General features: G+C 34.1%; 1 protein-coding gene across 1 annotated transcript in view; it reads right to left on the reverse strand.

Annotated features, from left to right (window-relative positions):
• ds (dachsous cadherin-related 1) overlaps positions 1 to 17,246 on the reverse strand; it is a 423,698-nt gene that overhangs the window by 238,869 nt on the left and 167,583 nt on the right. The gene's annotated exons all lie outside the window — the stretch shown is intronic.

Consider the following 17,246-nt stretch of genomic DNA (forward strand, 5'->3'; position numbering starts at 1 on the left):
ATGCTAATAATTTAAATTAATCATAAAAACAAATACTGTATATTAACTCTATATCATTTGATCTTTCCTGTCACCCGTTCATCGATAACTATTATTTGGCTTTTCCTTTTGCTTATTGTAGATTTTTGTTATTGTTTAGGCACCCAACTATTCAGCCATTTACATTCATATTTATAATTTGTGTTCGATTTTAATAATCTATAGCATGACTAATATCGTCTATATTTGGGTCATGCAAAATAGTTATTTTTCTGTAAACGAAAATCTATGGACAGACGACCATGAGCGGGAAAAGGCAAACATAAAGTGGTGGTGGTCACAGTCATACAAAGAATATGCAGTCTGGCATTATTAAAAATTTTCTGAATGAAGCAAAAAACAAAAAAAAAAAGGCAATCACATTCAAACCCCATAACTTTGGAATACAAGATAAAGAAAAAAATTATTGCAGACTGCATTGGTATCCCTAACACCCTACGTTATATGGTGAATATGAGACTGGGTTAGTTCTGGCTATTGGCAATCGATAATAGCCAATGTCGTATTTTCCTCTGTAGGTATGCGTAATAAAGTATTGATGATTGTAAGAGATAAGAAGATCTGCAATATGATATAGATTCCATGACAAAGAAGCGGAGATTTGCCTTAAGAATATATTTAAGAGGCACTTCATATTGGGAAAGAAAAAGGTCCCAAAGTCCTTTTTTGAGTGTACAGTCTCAATCTTTATATAAATAAAAATGACCTGTATGTTCGTGATCGATAAACTCAAGAAATACTGGATCGGCTTAAACCAAATCTTGTATGTCTGTATATTTATGAGGAGTGGCAACCATCACGGTTGCCACTCGATCCAAAAAAAAAAGAAAATATTGTCAAAATTTTATTTCTTTAGAATTTTTTTTCAAATTTTTTTTTCTATAGAAAATTTGTAAAGGACCTCTTAGTTGGAGAGGAATATTTTGCCAAATATACCAAAACATCAAAAGTTCTACTATGCTTCTGTAACATATACCCCAAACACATTTTGCTTCAAGCATATATATTTTCAGGATTGGTCCAAACAAAATATTGTTTGTACTGTTCAAATATAACATGTTTCACCTTAGGGCATACACTGGTAGTAAAAAATTTTAATGAAATTTTCTTTGTGTGGATATATTTTTAAGGCGCCAATTGGTTACTTCCTTTATTTTACACATATATGTTTATAGGCTATTTCCAAATTAATATATTTTTGCATCTAAGTATATTATATTTACAATCTTTTTATGTCCCAAACATAATATGTTCTAACATATTAACATATATGTCCTAAACATGTTATGCTAGTTTATGAACATTATATGCTTGCACTTAAAAATATTGTGTTAAAAAATTTGAGACCCAAACATATAATTTTTACACCCAAACATATGAAAATCAGTCTTTTTTGTTCGTGTAGATTTCTAGTAACTGTGGCAACCGTGATCCCGATACGGACTACACAACCCCGTTTTGATTAGAGATAGGCTTCAAATTTCAAGCAACTTTGATAAAAATTGTGGCTTCCATGCCCTCAAGAAATAAAATCGGGAAATCAGTCACGTACACGGATGAAAAGGACTGTTTTTCATATGTTTGGCTATAAACATTATATGTTTGGAACACACATTTTTAAACACAATATTTTTGAGTGCAAGCATATAATGTTCATAAACTAGCATAACATGTTTGGGACATATATGTTAATATGTTAGAACATATTATGTTTGGGACATAAAATGTTTGTAAATATAATATGCTTGGATGCAAACATATATTAATTTAGAAATAGCCTATAAACATATATGTGTTTAGTAGCTTGGAGCGCTATTTAACAGGGAGCGATATTGCATTAAGTTGGTGGTTGTTGCTTGTTATTACAAAATTAACATTTTATTTTTCCTTGGGCAATTGATCTGCTACTTCTTTGACCCTTACAAACTGTGTGGTCCGCTGTTCGAATCCCCGTCCGGCAAAAAGTAAAATTAAAATAAAAAAATCATAAAATTGAATAATTTCTTCTACAATGTTTGTATCACAGAAAAAAGTGCTAAGAAGTAAAAAATATCGTGGAAGTGAGAAAGATGTGGGGGAATATACAATTAGGCAGAAACAAAATTTTGAGCATTCAGGTCGAAAACCTATGTTGTTAGCACCTATATTACCTGTTTATTTTCATAATTCATTATGATTGTAAATATATAAATAAATAAATAAAATTTTGAGCACAATATTGTTTGGGAGAATTTTTTTTAGCATATAATATTTTTGGGTGCAAAATGCTTCCAAACATATTATATGTTCACATAATAACATATTGTTTTTTGGAAGACAACATTATTGAATTTGGATGCAAAAATACAAAATGTTTGGAACTTAGACTACCCAAACATATATTGTTTAGACCAATATGCTTTCAAACATATTATATATTGGAAGAGATCAAACATATAAATGTTTGGGCAATACCCAAAAATGTATATGCTTGAAGCAAAATATGTTTGGGAGTATATGTTACAGAAGCGATTTTTTGTAAGGGTGTAGAATGGGCCCCTTTATACCGATTCTTTGATTTCTTTCTTTATTTCATTCGATCTTCTATCCAAGAGTTCGTAGGGCTATGTTACTTCGATTAGTGTCGAATTTTATCTCTTTTCCATTTTTTCGTCATATCCAAAAAAAAAACTACCAACACAATTTTAAACAAAGACAAGTGCAGAACGTGCGAGCATTTGGATCGAAGAAAAAATTGGATATTTGCATATTTTCCAATCAATTTAAATTACAGGTCACACACAAATGTAGACTCAAAGCAAATACATGGAAGAAGGGAAGACAAGGCAAGAGTATTTTCCCAAAAATAGACTGCATTTGAAAGCAGTCATTATGTTTTAAATTTTTAGGGGGGGATAATAGAAATAATATTGGCCATAACAGCAGCAAACAAATTATTTTTTTCCCTCTGATTTTTGTGAACAATTGTTTCTTACTAACCTGTGCTCTCAATGAAGCCCAGAGAATTCAATTCAACTGAGTTGTATAATTTTGGCAATAATTTCATGAGTTTAAGTCTAAGATTTGCTGCTGTTATAGACTCTGCATCTTTGACCAAAAAGGAAAATTGTACGTAAAATACTAAGATTTCCCAATTTATCCAAAATTCATTCGTTATGTATTCATAGCCTCTTGGGAGTTAATTTCATGATTTGTCTGTTACCTGTTTTTCGTTCGATGTTTTTGTGTTTTTGTTTCTTTTTGTGAGACTAATGAAAATATGGGTAAATGCTTGTAAACATTATTTAGCTTTTGGCATTGTTTTATAGTAAATTTGTGAACTTTACAAATGGATGGACGGACGGACGAACAGATAGATAGATAGAGGGATATTGGCTTGCAAGCCTATAATCATTATGGCACTGTTGGTGTGTTATTTTAATTTATTAATTTTTTTTGTTTTAGCCTTAAAATATAGAGCCACTGCCAATTTGTTTTCGATGAATTTGTTGAGGGTTAACCAACTAACTGTGGAGTAATTTTCTATTTACGGGTGCAAATTTTCAACAAGTGTTTTTTGGGTTGTTAGTTTTGGCAACTTTTAACACAAGTAACATACAGCATTAAATGAACCCAAAGGGGCAGTTATTGAAAATAAATTATACACCTAAAATTAGTTTAAGAAAATAATGTTGTATGGTCGCTGTTTATATAAGCGTATGACATTTTTAAATGCACAGGGAGAAAGACCGTTGTTAAACCAATGTTAAATTATTTAGTGCAAAAAATTTATTTTGTTTTAGTTTATTTTTGAAATTTTTAATAAATTTATTGCAAACCCAACGAATTTTGCTTTACTCCAAGTATGTCTCGAACATTTTATGCTAAATTCATTCTAGAAAAAATTGTGAATTCATAAAAAATCATAAAAGTTATTTGGCTGGCAAAATATCACATTTTTTTTATTCACATCCAAAATGATGAATTCGGATCACACCTTAAGAAGTGATGCAAATTCAGTGCAATGACTATTGAAATAGTGGACATCCGTCCTATGACAAGCCATTGTTAAATTCATAGCTACGTCGCCAATTTTGCACCACTTCCGTATCCAAAAAGTACATTTACACGACTTTTTTGACGACGTTTTTTTGGGGTGGTTTACTTTTTTTAGTGTTTGGAAACTCATAAGAAAGATTACATTTTGAGTAGAATTTTGATACACAAAATATTAACAAATTTTATGAAAATTGGACTACCGATTAAAGTTCTTCAAATTGGAAGAACTTTATTCCTCCATGAGGCTCCAGAAGACTATTCTAGGGTTCGGTTTATACGACCTATATATAATTATTGTTCTATATGGACCACATTTTGTATGGTATTTTGAGAGCATATACTGACATCATGTACAGAATTTCAACCGGGTCGGAAGATCTTTACTGCTCCAGTATATTGCGATGAAGCGATATAGACACTGTTTTGTCCTTACAGTTAATGTGTATCTTTACATGAAAGAAAATTTTGATCAAATTGAATTTAACAATTATGAACAAGTATATACAGCAGGAAGTTCGGCCGGGCCGAATCTTAAATACCCACCACCATGAATCAAATATAATAGTTTCCTTTTTTCAGGGGGTTTGATGACAGATATTTTCCCAAGCAGATCATTTCAACCAGTACGCTTCCCACAGATAAATGTAAATATTTTACCTATGAAGACTAGATCAGATTCTGAATTTATAAGAACCATTTTTTGTTTGTGTTTTAGAGGAATCATAAACATCTCTTGTAAGTGTGCAAGAAAATTATAAAATAACGCCTTGATTTGATATCTAAAATCTGTGGATTTTCATCCCAATTATTTAAATGACTACGAGAAGTAAAATCAGGAAATTTTGCATTCAGACCATTTTCATGATCAATGCGCCTTCTATACCCTCAATAAGTGAAATCGGTCTATATGGAGGCCTTACCAAATGGACCAATAAAAGTAAATCATATACACTTTGTTATGGCCAGTATATTTTCAATTTGTGGCAAATCGGATAAAAACTACAATTTCTAGAAACCCTAGGATTTAAATCGGGAGTTCGGTGTAATGGGGGGCTATACCAAAACACAGATACACACAGTATTCAGCACATTTAATTGTAGTTCTAGAATCTAGACCCCAAATCGGAGGGCCGGTTTATAAGGGGGCTATATCAAAAACTGTACAATATATTCGGCACAACTCGTTATGGTCCTAGAATACCTCTAGATTTCAAATTTCAAGCAAATTGTATACAAACTACGGATTCTAGAAGCCCAAGAAGTAAAATCGGGAGATCGGTCTATATAGGGGCTGTATCGAAATATGGCCCGATAATCACCATTTTCGGCACATCTCTTTATTTTCCTAGAATAGCTCTAGATTTCCGATTTCAGGCAAATTGGGTACGGATTCTAGAAGCCCAAGAAGTAAAATCGGGAGATCGGTCTATATGGGGGCTATATCAGACCATGGACCGGTACTCACTATTTTCGACTCACGTCTTTATGGTCCTAGAACACCTCTAGATTTCAAATTTCAGGCAAATTGGATAAAAACTACGGATTCTAGAAGCCCAAGAAGTAAAATCGGGAGATCGGTCTATATGGTAGCTATATCAAAACATGGACCGGTACTCACGATTTTCGGTATACGTCTTTAGGGTCCTAGAGTACCTATAGATTTCAAATTTCAGGAAATTGGATTAAAACTACGGATTCTAGAAGCCCAAGAAGTAAAATCGGGAGATCGGTCTATATGGGGGGCTATATCAAAATATATACCGATACACCCCATTTTCAGCGCACCTCTTAATGGTCCTAGAATACCTCTATATTTCCAATTTCAGGCAAATCGTATAGAAAATACACTTTCTAGACGCCCAAGAAGCAAAATCGGGAAATAGGTCCATTTTCGGTACACTTTTTGATGGTCCTAAAATACCTCTAGATTTTCAATTTCAGGCAAATTGATTAAAAACTACAGTTTTTATAAGCCCAAGACCCCAAATCGGGAGGTCGGTTTATATGGAGACTATATCAAAACTTGGGCCGATATAGCCCATCTTCGAACTTGACCTGCCTGCAAACAAAAGACGAATCTGTGCCAAATTTCAGGACAATAGCGTCATTATTGAAGGCTGTAGCGTGATTACAAAAGACAGACAGACGGATATGCTTATATCGTCTTAGAATTTCCCCCTGATTAAGAATATATATAAAGGGTGATTCTTTTGAGGTTAGGATTTTCATGCATTAGTATTTGACAGATCACGTGGGATTTCAGACATGGTGTCAAAGAGAAAGATGCTCAGTATGCTTTGACATTTCATCATGAATAGACTTACTAACGAGCAACGCTTGCAAATCATTGAATTTTATTACCAAAATCAGTGGCAGAAAATCCGCTTTTTTATCGACAAATTTTGTTCAGCGATGAGGCTCATTTCTGGTTGAATGGCTACGTAAATAAGCAAAATTGCCGCATTTGGAGTGAAGAGCAACCAGAAGCCGTTCAAGAACTGCCCATGCATCCCGAAAAATGCACTGTTTGGTGTGGTTTGTACGCTGGTGGAATCATTGGACCGTATTTTTTCAAAGATGCTGTTGGACGCAACGTTACGGTGAATGGCGATCGCTATCGTTCGATGCTAACAAACTTTTTGTTGCCAAAAATGGAAGAACTGAACTTGGTTGACATGTGGTTTCAACAAGATGGCGCTACATGCCACACAGCTCGCGATTCTATGGCCATTTTGAGGGAAAACTTCGGAGAACAATTCATCTCAAGAAATGGACCGGTAAGTTGGCCACCAAGATCATGCGATTTGACGCCTTTAGACTATTTTTTGTGGGGCTACGTCAAGTCTAAAGTCTACAGAAATAAGCCAGCAACTATTCCAGCTTTGGAAGACAACATTTCCGAAGAAATTCGGGCTATTCCGGCCGAAATGCTCGAAAAAGTTGCCCAAAATTGGACTTTCCGAATGGACCACCTAAGACGCAGCCGCGGTCAACATTTAAATGAAATTATCTTCAAAAAGTAAATGTCATGGACCAATCTAACGTTTCAAATAAAGAACCGATGAGATTTTGCAAATTTTATGCGTTTTTCTTAAAAAAAAGTTATCAAGCTCTTAACAAATCACCCTTTACTTTATATAGTCGGAAATCGATATTTCGTTGTGTTACAAACGGAATGTCAAACTTATTATACCCCCGTCACCATTCTATGGTGGCGGGTATAAAAAAACTTTAAATTAAAGATTCTAAATCCTCAAAATTGGGCTTAGCCTATATTTGAAGCGTTTTTATCGTAAATTTCAAATCAAAAATGTGTTTCTTTACTCTAAGGAACTTTTGGATTACTTGCAAAGAAATACGGCTTCAACGGAGGGACGCAAATTTTAAAAATTTGGGTCTTAGTTTTAATTACAAAATTTTTAAGCAAAGATTTCAAACTTTATTTTACTTAAAATTTCATTATTTTTTAAAGAAATTTGTCTTTAGTATTTTGGAAAAGGCTCATCCCAAATTTAGGTTGCGTAATCTTTAATATCACGTAAATATTTTTCTCAGTGTATATCAATAGCAAGTATTTTTGACAAATCAATAGCTTGTTTCGTTTGGATGTTAACGTGATGGACGAACATTGGGTCAGAATTTTACTACATTTTATGTTATGGGTACTGAGAGAACTATTCCAATGGGTTATGAATGACTTACTCGTACATGAAATATCCATATCGAAAAGTGCTAGGTAAAACAAGTATATACGGCCGTAAGTTCGGCCGGGCCGAATCTTATGTACCCTCCACCATAAATTGCGTAGAAACTTCTACAAAAGACTGTCATCCACAATCGAATTAATTGCGTTGTGGTATCTTAAAACTTCTTAACATTGTTTTCTAAATTGTTACTTAGTCCATACGTTGTATATAGTAGACAAAAAGGGTATGTATAGGTAAGTCTACAAATAATTACGAATCGATATGGACTTTTGCACGGTACGTAGAGAGCCAGAATTGAAATATGGGGGTCGCTTATATGTGGGCTATATTCAATTATGAACTTGATATGGGCCAATTTTTGTGTGATTGGGGATCTATTTATCTGTCCATATCGGTCTATATATAACAAGTATATACGGCCGTAAGTTCGGCCAGGCCGAAGCTTATGTACCCTCCACCATGGATTGCATAGAAACTTCTTTTAAACACTGCCATCCACAATCGAATTACTTAAGTTGCGGTAACGCTTGTCGATGGCAAGGTATCTTAAAACCTCTTAACACCGTCTTCTAAATTAGAAGGTAGTCCATACGTAGTAAACTAAAAAAGGCCGATTAAATACGTATATAATTAAGTTTAAAGTTTCTATAGAAATAAAATTTTGACAAAATACAATTTTGACAAAATTTTCTATAGAAATAAAATTTTGAAAAAATTTTCTATAGAAATAAAATTTTGACAAAGTTTTCTATAGAAATAAAATATTGAAAAAATTTTCTATAAAAATAAAATTTTTACAAAATTTTCTATAGAAATAACATTTTGACAACGTTTTCTATAGAAATAACATTTTGACAATGTTTTCCATAAAAATAAAATTTTGGTAGATTATTTTTGGCTCGAGTGGCAACCACGAATATGAAATGATATGAACCAATTTTTGTGTGATTGGGGATCGGCTATATATAACTATAGGCCGATATGGACCAATTTTGGCATGGATATTAGCGGCTTTATACTAACACCACGTTGCAAATTTCAACCGGATCGGATGAATTTTGCTCCTCCAAGAGCTCCGGCGATCAAATCTGGCGAACGGTTTATATGGTGGCTATATATAATTATGGACCGATATGCACGAATTCTTGCGTGTTTGTTAGAGACCACATTCTAACACCATGTTCCAAATATCAACCGGATCGGATGAATTTTGCTCCTCCGAGAGGCTCCGGAGGACAAATCTGGGAATCGATTTAGATGGGGTCTATATATAATTATGGACCGATATGGACCATGGTCATTAGAGATCATATACCAACACCATGTACCAAATTTCAGCCGGATCGGATGAAATTTTCGTTTCTTAGGGGCTCCGCAAGCCAAATCGGCGGATCGGTTTATGTGGGGGATATATGTAATTATTGACCGATATGGACCAATTTTTGCATGGTTGTCAGAGACCATATAGTAACACCATGTATCAAATTTCAGCCGGATTGGATGAAATTTGCTTCTCTTAGAGCGATCGCAAGCCAAATTGGGGGGTCCGTTTATATGGGGGCTATACGTAAAAGTGGTCCGATATGGCCCATTTGCAATACCATCCGACCTACAACAATAACAACTACTTGTGCCAAGTTTCAAGTCGATAGCTTGTTTCGTTCGGAAGTTAGCGTGATTTCAACAGACGGACGGACGGAAATGCTCAGATCGACTCAGAATTTCACCACCACCCAGAATATATATACTTTATGGGGTCTTAGAGCAATATTTCGATGTGTTAGAAACGGAATGACAAAGTTAATATACCCCCATCCTATGGTGGAGAGTATAAAAATTAGACAGACGATATCTCTTCTTCACTACTTCATAGGTGTTGCACATCATTGCTATTTCTGTCCTTGATGTACACTGAAAAACCCACCGGGAAGAAAAATTATAACTAATTTTAGAAAATTTTACTTATTTGTAGAGAATTTTAACTAAACAGTATAGCAAACGATGACATCATGCCGATATCACAAAAATAAGTAAATATTTTTCGAGAAATTGAAGACATAATAATTTTTTTTTTCACTTGTTAGGAAAATTTTGTAGTTTGAAAGAAAAAATTGGAGTACAAAATTTTTAGAGTACACAAAAAATTATTAGAGTAAAGTAAACTTTCTCCACCCACAATAATTCCATGAACTAAAATAAAGTGAATTTGACTTTGGTTAAATACAGAGTTCACTTTTTTTTTGAGTGTAATTACTCCTGGATTATTCTCTTTTAATGGCTCCACATCGTACGCGTATGCCATTACTTTTATAATTTTTTGTCTTTGAGAATCAAAACACTTACTTGGGATGAGCTCCCTACGCACTCAGTACAAATCCTTTCTTCCGGAAAGAAATGTTGGATAAGCGAAAATCCCCTATGTTCTAAGTATTTGCTTTAATAGAGAATAACCCCAAACTTTTGACAAGATATGCAACGATTGCCTCTAAATCATATTTATTTGCTTTTAAAGGAAATTTTTCTCAAAAAAGAAATCTCTAATTTTAGTTATTAATTCGGCAAGAGTTGAGTCCTTTTCGCTTATATCCTCTTGGAATGACCCAGCCCTTTGGAGCCCTAGCGGTCGATGACAAGAATCTTAGAGGAGGCTATAACATATCGTCATTTAATTCTAACCTACTTCGTAATTCTGTTGCGAACTTGATAAAATTGTGGTTCCAAGGAATTTTGGTTTTGAAATAGGGATATATCAAAAAAAAAAAAAAAAAAAAAAAAAAACATAAGAACATTTAGCTTCCAAACTCGATAAACAAAAGGGCTATTTGGCTGAAATTTCGACAGTAGCAAGTTGCAAGAATATATTGGACAATAGTAGTAAATTATTGTGGCACCAGACGTTTAGGTCAAGTCCTTATCAAAACATTTATGTAATGCAGGTTCTTAAGATTTGGCGTATTTACGCATTTTAGTTTGTATAAAAAATAAAATTTTAAAACCTCCTGATTTTTATATCTACTCTTTTGTTATGTTTTTTTAGTTGTGGAAAAATACCATATATTGCCACAGCTTTTGTAAATTTACATGACTTATTGTGTCATATTCTTTAGCCCAATGTTTGTATGTGAAATCCATCTAAATTTAACCATTGTTTGTTTGTCAATAATTCACATCTATTGCATCATAGGAACCGCATCGTGCCTTGTGTGTGTATGTTTGTGACTTCTCCGATCATGATTTTTTTCTAGTTTTTCGATATTATTTTCATGACATTTATGGAGTTCATAAGTTTTGTGTTTTAGTGAATTATAAAATAATGCTTCTATAAAGTCAAGAAAAAAGACTGATAGGCCGACAGATATTAAACTCCAACGAGGGCATAGTAGAGAGGCAGTCCCCAAAGTATTCGAACAGGCAGACTTTAGGTGCTAAGAAAAACTATTCTTTTTTTTTTTTGGCCAGCTAAACATACGAGTTTAATTTTTCTCCATAGCTTTGTTTTTTTGAGGTGTTTGCACCCATCGATATTTTTGGCCAGACAAAAATAAAGGTGAAATAATGATGTTAACCTTTTTGATGAAGGCAAAAGCAAGCAAACATGTGGAACGAAAAATAATGAAATATTATTTTGTCTTGGGTTTTGTTTTTTTTTTTTTTTTGTTTATTGGTCTGAGACTACAAGCCAAGAAAATACCAAACATATTTAGGAGCATAAATGAAGGAAGTGAGGTGATGTGGATAAGGAAAAACGAGGTCATATAATAAGCAATAAAACAATCCACACATATTAGACATCAAAAGTTCCTTTTGTAAGAAGCGTATAATTCAAAAAAGAAAAAATCGTGGAACTTTTTTTATTTTTTACTCTCTTGGCCAAATGCAATAAAACTTCCATTCACTTCAAGCAAAACTGTCAACAGGTGAATTTATGGCTGCTGCAAGATTTTTGTATTCTTACCGAGAGAGACAAAAAAAAAATGTGGAAACAATAGAAATAATATGGAATATGGGAAACATTAAAGATTTAAGCGTTTAATGTTTTCTAATAAAGTTATAATAGTCTATTTAAGATTTTACCATAGAACTGGAAGTAATCTATCATTTTTTTCAGTGTATTAAAAATACATGCATGTTTAATATCATACAAAAAATCCAAAAAATAAAAATTAAAAACGTGATCAAAAACAAAAAATTTGATACAATTATAATGAAATTAATCATTTTCTCTCCATATGTGTTTGGAATATTTTCTCAAAAACAAAAGAGCCATACAAAAGTTTCCGGATCAGGTTATACCAATGCGAAGATAACATGTTAAGGTAATTATAAATCCATTTGATACCATTATAGGAAGAGCAAAACACAAATAAACCAAAAAAGAATCGCAATCCAGAGGAAGCGAATTTATGATACCCTACACCATCGTACTGAATTAAGAACAAAATTTTTGGAAATCGAGGAGGCTAAAAAAGAAAAAAACTCGGGTTTTTGAATGACGACTTTTCACGGTTTAACAAAACCATTGAAAGTGTTTTTTTTTTTTTACAAATAGGCGAGATAAACGTTTTGATACCAAGAAGTGATTTTGATCTAAGACAATCTTTACGATTTGCGGGCAATATATTTATGTGAGAGCTACAGTCCAAATACGATCGGCTAATATATCTAAATTGGGAGCCATCGTGATGCAATGGTTAGCATGCCCGCCTTACATATACAAGGTCGTGGGTTAGATTCCTGCCTCGACCTAACACCAAAAAGTTTTTCAGCGGTGGATTATCCCACCTCAGTAATGCTGGTGACATTTCTGAGGGTTGCAAAGCTTCTGTAAGTGGTTTCACTGCAATGTGGAACGCCGTTCGGACTCGGCTATAAAAAGGAAGTCCCTTGTCATTGAGTTTAACATGGAATCGGGCAGCACTCAGTGATAAGAGAGAAGTTTACCAATGTGGTATCACAATGGACTGAATAGTCTAAGTGAGCCTGATACATCGTGCTGTCACCTAACCTAACTTAACCTCAATTAATATATCTCAATTTGAAATTTGAGTAACATTGGTTAATGAATAAAAGTATTATGGTCAAATTTGAGAAAATCGAGCGATGCATATATATGCACTACGGGAAATTACTACACATTGCCACTAATGGACCCATTACAGGACTGGTACCAGCGTTCCAGTTTATCAACATCTTTATACCCTCCACCATATCATGGGGGGTATATTAACTTTGTCATTCCGTTTGTAACACATCGAAATATTGCTCTAAGACCCCATAAAGTATATATATTTTGGGTCGCGGTGAAATTCTGAGTTGATCTAAGCATGTCCGTCCGTCCATCTGTTGAAATCACGCTAACTTCCGAACGAAACAAGCTATCAACTTGAAACTTGGCACAAGTAGTTGTTATTGATGTAGGTCGGATGGTATTGCAAATGGGTCATATCGGACCACTTTTACGTATAGCCCCCATATAAACCGACGCTCAGATTTGGCTTGCGGAGCCTCTTGGAGGAACAAAATTCATCTGATCCGGTTAAAATTTGGTACATGGTGTTAGTATGTCTGCAAAAATTGGTCCACATCGGTGCATAATTATATATAGCCTCCATATAAACGGGCCCCGAGATTTGGCTTGCGGAGCTTCTAAGAGAAGTAAATTTCACCCGATCCGGCTGAAATTTGATACATGGTGTCAGTATATGGTCTCTAACAACCATTTAAAAATTGGTCCACATCGGTCCATAATTATATATAGCCCCCATATAAACCGACGCTCAGATTTGGCTTGCGGAGCCTCTTGGAGGAGCAAAATTATTCCGATCCGGTTGAAATTTGATACTTGGTGTTAGTATATGGTCTATAACAACCATGCAAAAATTGGTCCACATCGGTCCATAATTATATATAGTCCCCATATAAACCCCATGACCTCCGGAGCCTCATAGATAAGCGCAATTTACCGATTCGGTTGAAATTTGGTACGTGGTGTTGGTATATGGTCTCTAACAACCATGGAGGAATTGGTCCATATCGGTCCATAATTATATGTAGCCCCATATAAACCGATACCCAGATTTGACCTCCGGAGCCCCTTGGAAGAGCGAAATTGACCCGATCCGGTTAAAATTTGGTACATGGTGAAATTTGGTACATTACGCTAGTATATGGCCGCTAACAACCATGCCAAAATTAGTCCATATCGGTCTATAGTTATATATAGCCGATCCCTAATAATAATGTTATTACTATACAAAATTTTGTCAAAATGTTATTTCTATAGAAAATTTTGTGAAAAATTTATTTCTATAGAAAATTTTGTGCAAATTGTATTTCTATAGAAAATTTTTTCAACATTTTATTGCTATAGAAAATTTTGTGAATATTTTATTTCTATAGAAAATTTTGTCAAAATTTTACTTCTATAGAAAATTTTGTCAAACTGAATTATATAAAGGGTGATTTGTTAAGAGCTTGATAACTTTTTTTTTTAAAAAAACGCATAAAATTTGCAAAATCTCATCGGTTCTTTATTTGAAACGTTAGATTGGTCCATGACATTTACTTTTTGAAGATAATTTCATTTAAATGTTGACCGCGGCTGCGTCTTAGGTGGTCCATTCGGAAAGTCCAATTTTGGGCAACTTTTTCGAGCATTTCGGCCGGAATAACCCCAATTTCTTCGGAAATGTTGTCTTCCAAAGCTGGAATAGTTGCTGGCTTATTTCTGTAGACTTTAGACTTGACGTAGCCCCACAAAAAATAGTCTAAAGGCGTCAAATCGCATGATCTTGGTGGCCAACTTACCGGTCCATTTCTTGAGATGAATTGTTCTCCGAAGTTTTCCCTCAAAATGGCCATAGAATCGCGAGCTGTGTGGCATGTAGCGCCATCTTGTTGAAACCACATGTCAACCAAGTTCAGTTCTTCCATTTTTGGCAACAAAAAGTTTGTTAGCATCGAACGATAGCGATCGCCATTCACCGTAACGTTGCGTCCAACAGCATCTTTGAAAAAATACGGTCCAATGATTCCACCAGCGTACAAACCACACCAAACAGTGCATTTTTCGGGATGCATGGGCAGTTCTTGAACGGCTTCTGGTTGCTCTTCACTCCAAATGCGGCAATTTTGCTTATTTACGTAGCCATTCAACCAGAAATGAGCCTCATCGCTGAACAAAATTTGTCGATAAAAAAGCGGATTTTCTGCCAACTTTTCTAGGGCCCATTCACTGAAAGTTCGACGTTGTGGCTCGTTAGTAAGTCTATTCATGATGAAATGTCAAAGCATACTGAGCATCTTTCTCTTTGACACCATGTCTGAAATCCCACGTGATCTGTCAAATACTAATGCATGAAAATCCTAACCTCAAAAGAATCACCCTTTACATATTTAATCGGCATTTATATAAACCCCGTATGGAACCACCGTGGTGCAATGGTTAGCATGCCCGCCTTGAATACACAAGATCGTGGGTTCGATACCTGCTTCGACCGAACACCAAAAGTTTTTCAGCGGTGGGTTATCCTACCTCAGTAATGACGACGCACTGGCAGTCAGCGCACTCAAAAAAAGTTTATTTGGATCCAAAAATTTTGACCTTCCCATAAGGATTTTGATATTGATTCCGAGCCAAAATAAAGAAATTTTTTGGTGACCTATCTGGCTTTAAATCTAGGACCAATAAAATTAAAATTAGGATACAGATCTCATTTATCAAATTTTTATTCGCACTCACGTACAAACAAATGCCAGTTTAAAAATCCAAATTATAATGGATACTTCAAAGTAAAAAATGTTTTCTTAATTCAAAAAAAAAAAAAAAACACTTTAAACCAAAAACGCTAAATCTTCAAAATAAGTTTTAGCCTGTTTGAAGCGTTTTTATCTTAAATCTAAACTTTGAAAAATCAGTTAATTTAAGGACAATTTCTTTAAATCAATAATGTGTTTCTTTACTTTAAGGAAAATTAGCCTTAGTTCAAAGACATGGGACTTTAACGGAGGGACGCAAATTTACAAAACTTGTGCCCTAAATTTAATGAAAAAAAATTTTGAAGCAAAGATTATAAACTTTATTTTAATATTTTGTAAATTTCGCATCCTAAAATTTAGGTCATATCACGTAAATATATTTTTCAGTGTAGTGACTTCAATTATTATCAAAAATTTCATGTGATGGTCTGTCTACTTCCCTGTTTCCGTCCACTCAAGCATTGCTCTTAATATGTATCGTTTCATATTTTTCTATACGGGTCCAGATTTTATCTTTGTGCATAAACAGATCCAAAATAGGAAGATTGTCTTCTTCAGGACTATATCCTAAGCAGACTCATTTAGTTCCATTTAATTCTTTTTTTTTTCAAAATATTCCTCATACACTGGTAGAAAAAGTTTCGTTATATTAATGAAATGTGTCATTAAAATTGAGCCAATGAAACAAATTCATTGATATAACGAAATTTTTCGTTATTATAACGAATTTTTTGTTAGTCAACGAAACGTTTCGTACTATTAACGAACATTTTCATTGTCTTAATGAAAATGTTTCGTTGTATCAATGAAAAATTTTCGTTGGCTCAATTTCAATGAAATTTTCTTTGTGTGTATGTATTACCTTAACGAAAGGAAACATTTTCATTGCCCAAACATGACCGCACATATATTTTTATTTTTCTGGTTAAAATTTTATCAATTCATTTGATTGAAATTATTAACTAAACTTGAATATCCCAGGAAATATAATATTTCTCACAAAATGATCGCTACCATCAGATGATCAGTGACAATCATCTTGCACAATAGTCCACAAATGGACTATGTGGACAAACTATGAGAACTACTGAACACTTCATTAATCTAAAATCTTTAGTCTAATTTGTGATCTTAGATGGTGTAAGAGTAAGACTCACATTGAGAAGGTTCTTAGGTTTTAAATATTTCCTCTGTGTTTGTGTGTTTTTGGTTGTTGTAAGCGAGCATCAGCGGTAATGTTCCGTAATTCTTTGGGGCTTCAAAAGAATCGACTACCATTGACTTTTGAATGGTTTGGCAGTGTCAGTAAGTGTTTGCGCATTAAAACGGTATTATGGCCAAATACAAGCCGAAGAAATGCCACTGAACCACACCGAAACACCACTCACTGCACCAGCATTCACAGCACTTGGTACAGCTAGGCGGTATCAAATAACCTTCTAAGCTTTGAAGCAAAAAACAAAAAAGAAAAAACGTAGCAAACGCTAAAGAACAACAAAAGCATGTATTTTTGCCATCTCTAATACCTTGGCATTTGAATGAAATGCAAGAAGAACGAAGAAGATGAAAAAGTTAACCTAACTGCATCGAACCAAAATACGAAAAAAAGGAGGAAAACACTGCATTTAATTTACAGCATTTCCTACTATGAAAAAAAGCACAATTTTTTTTTTTTCAAACTCCCTGCTAATATTCCCAACTATT

The sequence above is a fragment of the Haematobia irritans genome, chromosome 2 (assembly GCF_050003625.1).
Source record: "Haematobia irritans isolate KBUSLIRL chromosome 2, ASM5000362v1, whole genome shotgun sequence".
NCBI classification, from domain to species: domain Eukaryota; kingdom Metazoa; phylum Arthropoda; class Insecta; order Diptera; family Muscidae; genus Haematobia; species Haematobia irritans.